The following is a 5311-nucleotide window of genomic DNA, read 5'->3' on the forward strand; positions in this document are numbered from 1 at the left end:
GAAGTTCGCCATCATTTCATTCGAGATCATGTTGCTAAGGGTGACATTAATCTTAAGCATGTTCGCACCGAAAAGAAATTAGCGGATATTTTCACTAAACCACTTGATGAGAAAGTGTTTTGCAGGTTAAGAGGTGAATTGAACATCATTGATGCTTCAAACTTGGAGTAGAAACTCCATTGGATACATGCAAGACATGAGCTTATGACTAATCCTTGATATTTCTCTTATGATGATAATCTTATGTCTTGGATATACTTGCATCTTGCATGTTATCTAACCCATGTAGGTACTTGGTTGAATCAAATTCCATGATATTGTAACCTACTCATATCTTGAGCAATCTCTACACCACCAAGTCTTTACACTATGGTGGTTGAAGACAAGGAAGCACGGAATCATTCGAACATATCCTTTGACAAATTCTATGTTGAGTTTCATGATTGTCATTTTTGGACACACAAGTGCTCTTCCTTGCAAGAACTAACCCATGTAGGTAGATGAACTCAAATTCCAAGTGGTGCTCCCAACTCTTGATGAGCTACATCAACTTTGAGTAACCCACACAAGTTCAACTACATGAACGAGAAACACCACCACCCAAGGTATGTTTTTCCATCTTAGAGAAGCTTTACTCCAAGACATAAGAGTTAAAGCAACTCAACAAGATGTGAATACATCAAGATGCTTAAACGAAAAATGGTAACCCCATTTTGAGCTTAAACGATGAGTATGACCTATGATCAAGTGATCCCACTTGACTCCTAAGTCAATATACTCTAACATAGGTGACTTTGTCGCCGACCAATTCTAGATGAAGTTCTCTTGTGCTCTTTTCTATGCTCTTGCATTTGTCTCATGCATATCTGTTTCCCCTTTCAAAAAAACTTCATCTAGATTTCTTTTCTATTTGTTCTCCTTTCCCTCCATCCAATTCATTGCATATCATTCAGTTAATTCCTTGCAAATCCTTGTGAGATCTTACTTGTCTAGTGAGCTGAGGTGACAAGTGTTTTCTCTGCAATGAACTCGGTCTCACCGGTTTGTTGTTTTCGGTCCAACCGAATCCTTTCGGTGCAACCGAAGCATACCACTCGGTGCCACCGATTTCACAACTAGAAAAACATTTTGCCACTTGTTCCTGCTTTGCTTTTGTTCCAGCTCCACTCAATGAATCTTGTCCTCTAGAAGCATCACATTTTTATCAGTGCTTTGTGTTGTGACTCGAGGATCAAACCCATTCACGACAAATTCCAGAAGGCCCTTCTTGGAAATTGATGTCAAAGGGGGAGAGAGAGATCACATCAAAGCTTATCACTTCCAAAGGGGGGGAGAGAGATCTCCAGGGGGAGAGAATACTCAAGAAGAGAGTAATTCTCAAGGATCCCAGATGCTTGGTGTTCAAGAGGAGAGATGCCACATGTATTCTTGAGGGGAAAGACATGTTCATATGTGCCTATTTGCAGTATCTCTGTATTTGCATTTGGCTCTGATTTTTGTTCCCTGCCTTCTCCCAGTATCCCATGCTAGATTCAGGGGGAGCTAGACATCTAAGGGAAAGAAATTCCTTAAATTCATTGCATATCTTTACCTTTGGGGACATGTCTAATCCAACGTGGTACTTAGTACTCACTCTCTACATGTCATCCCAGTCTTGGTATTCTTGTGGTTTCTTCTGTTTGCTCTGGCTAGTAGGTGTATCTGTGTTGTCTAACCTTATTTTCACAGTTTCATTCCATCCTAAGCCAACTCAAGACCACAAGGTAAGTATATGCATCACAATCATGTGTATGAGGAATTCTTGTTGATGTACATACTGTTTGCAAGGACTCATGAGCATGAAGGTATTTTTTAATATTCTTCGCTCTGATGCATATGGCCAAGATACATGTAACACATGCTTACTCTGTCATGTTCATGCATTCACATGCTTCTATATTCCATACTCACATGATTGCATACATGTAGGGGGAGCCTATGCTTGTTACATGTCTTTCCAAAGCTTTACTTGCTATTCTCTTTATCTTTATCTAAAGCTTTGATGTATGTTGTCATCAATTACAAAAAAGGGGGAGATTGAAAGCACAAGTGCTCCCTGGGTGGTTTTGGTAATTATGTCAACATATCTCTTGTTGGACTAACACTTTTACCTAGTATATTTCAGACAAGTTCAACAATGGAGTGTCATGGACTAAAGGATGTGGAACCCCTTCAAGATGCTAAGGACAAAGGATTGGCTCAAGCTCCTAGGTCAAGACTCTACATTTTATATTTTAGTGATCCAAGATCACATTGAGTCTATAGGAAAAGCCAATACTATCAAGGAGGGATGAGGTGTTGCTTAATGAGTTTCTTGCTCCACAATGCTTAGTGATATGCTCCAAAAACTCTCAACTACTTTCTCATATCCATATATGACCCAAACCTAAAGTCAAACTCGGCCCCACCGATTCTTTCTACCCGGCGCCACCGAGTTCAGATGTCATAGCCACTGCCACAAACCCTAGGCAAATCGATCTCACCGATAGGGATATCGGTCTCACTGAGATGGGATTGTAATCTCTCTGTTTCCCTTCGTAACATTTCGATCTAACCGAAGTGAGCGATCGGTCCCACCGAGATTGCAATGTAAACTCTCTATTTCCTTTTTGTAACATTTCGGTCCCACCGAAATGAGCGAACCGATCCCACCGAGTTTACTTGACCAACTCTCTGGTTAGCTTCTTACCAAAATCCGTCTCACCGAGTTTGTGTAATCGGTCTCACCAAGATTACGTTACGCCCTAACCCTAACCATATCTGTCCTACCGAGTTGCATGTCGGTCCCATCGAAAATCACTAACGGTCACTAGGTTTACTAAATCGGTCTGACCAAGTTTGTTGATTCGGTCCCACCGAGATTGGTAAATTGTGTGTAACGGTTAGATTTTGTGTGGAGGCTATATATACCCCTCCACCTCCTCTTCATTCGTGGAGAGAGCCATCAGAATGAACCTACACTTCCAACTTACCATTTCTGAGAGAGAACTACCTACTCATGTGTTGAGGACAAGATATTCCATTCCTACCATATGAATCTTGATCTCTAGCCTTCCCCAAGTTGCTTTCCACTCAAATCTTCTTTCCACCAAATCCAAATCCTATGAGAGAGAGTTGAGTGTTGGGGAGACTATCATTTGAAGCACAAGAGCAAGGAGTTCATCATCAACACACCATTTGTTACTTCTTGGAGAGTGGTGTCTCCTAGATTGGCTAGGTGTCACTTGGGAGCCTCCGACAAGATTGTGGAGTTGAACCAAGGAGTTTGTCAGGGCAAGGAGATCGCCTACTTTGTGAAGATCTACCGCTAGTGAGGCAAGTCCTTCGTGGGCGATGGTTATGGTGGGATAGACAAGGTTGCTTCTTCGTGGACCCTTCATGGGTGGAGCCCTCCGTGGACTCGCGCAACCGTTACCCTTCGTGAGTTGAAGTCTCCATCAACGTGGATGTACGATAGCACCACCTATCAGAACCATGGCTCAAAAATCACCGTGTCTCCAAATTGCGTTTGAAACTATCTCCAAACCCTTCCCTTTACATTCTTGCAAGTTGCATGCTTTACTTTCCGCTGCTCATATACTCTTTGCATGCTTGCTTGAATTGTGTGAAGATTGCTTGACTTGTGCTAAGATAGCTAAAATCTGCCAAAGACTAAAATTGGGAAAAGGCATAGTTTTTAATTGGTCAAGTAGTCTAATCACCCCCCTCTAGACTTACTTCTCGGATCCTACAATTGGATACTAGCATGAGTAGGATATGAACACCATGAACATAAATATCATAGAGGCTATGTTGGTTTTGATTCAACTACTTGCATGAACATGTGCCAAGTCAAACCACTCGAACATTCAGAGGAGGATACCATATCATCATACTACATCACAATCATTTTAACACGATGTTGACATCCAAAATAAATCATTATCCACTCCTAGCTACTTATGCATGGCATGAGAAACTATAATCTCTAGCAAACATGTTTGATCATAATAGGCTGAATCATGGATACTAGGTTAAACATATTTACAAAAACTGAACAACTCGAGTTCATACCCGTTTCTCTTTGCCACGACCAGTTCATCAAATATCATCATTATTGCCTTTCACTTGCATGACCGAACTACATGAAAATAATAATAGTGCAAGAGTGCCATGGACTAAGTTGGAATCTGCAAACAGTTTATTCAACAGGGGAAGACAAGGTAAAATGGGCTCTTTGCTAGATCAACGATAATGCATATGAGAACCACTCAATAAAAAGAAAAAAAATCAGAGAAACACACTTAAATAGTTTTGGAGAAACAAAGCAACTTAAAGAAAGAAAATCAAAAACGAGAAAACTATTTACATGGAAAATCTCCCAACAAGAAAAAGAAGAACGAGGAAATATTTTTGGGTTTTCTTTTTAGTACTACAGCAAATTTAAACTAGGAAGAAAAATCAAGAAGAAGCAAGAAATATTTTTGTATTTTCTCAAAGTTTTTCAAACACGCAAGAAGAAAGCAAGAAAATAAATTTAACATGGATAATACAATGAAAAAATATGGACACCGACAACTGAAATGAAATGTGTGAACATGAATGTAATGTCGGTGGAAATACGTACTCCCCCAAGCTTAGGCTTTTGGCCTAACTTGGTAATCAGTCAGTCGAAGAAACCACGGGGTCCTATGTTGAAATGCTGAGGAGCTGGCACCTGATGATCCCACTGTTGAGGCTCCGCCTGTGCTGCAGCTAGGTTGTTCCAGTAGGCGACAATGTCTGTAGGCACAATCTTGTATCCGCCCTGGCAATAGGGGCAAACAAAGCAGGTGCAGGCAATGGAATAATATCACGTGTGTTTTCACTAAAAACCAGGTTATAGGGAATAGGAATGTTAGTGTAATCGCCTGCAATAAACTGGTGGTGTTCCATGGCCGCGCGATCTAGGTAAACCTTGGACCAAGGATAATCATGCTGGCGTATCTGAACGTTAAAGTGAGTAGCCAAGCGAGTAGCGTAAATACCACCATGTATTTTTCCCTTGGATTTGTTAATATGGAGGCGAAGTGCCACAATAGCTCCCAAGCTATAAGTGTTCTCGCCGTGAAGTGCGCGTCGTAAAACCGCAAAGTCTGGAGCACTAAGTGCACCTACTTTCTCTCTAGCAAGCAAACACTTCGCAATGAATAAAGCAAAATAATGCACAGCAGGAAAGTGCAAGCTAGTTGCAGTGACACTGGACACCCCTCTCTCATCCCCCACTGTCAAAGTGCAGTAAAAACCATCAAAC

Source organism: Triticum aestivum, chromosome 5B, assembly GCF_018294505.1.
Source record: "Triticum aestivum cultivar Chinese Spring chromosome 5B, IWGSC CS RefSeq v2.1, whole genome shotgun sequence".
In the NCBI taxonomy this organism is placed as follows: Eukaryota; Viridiplantae; Streptophyta; class Magnoliopsida; order Poales; family Poaceae; genus Triticum; species Triticum aestivum.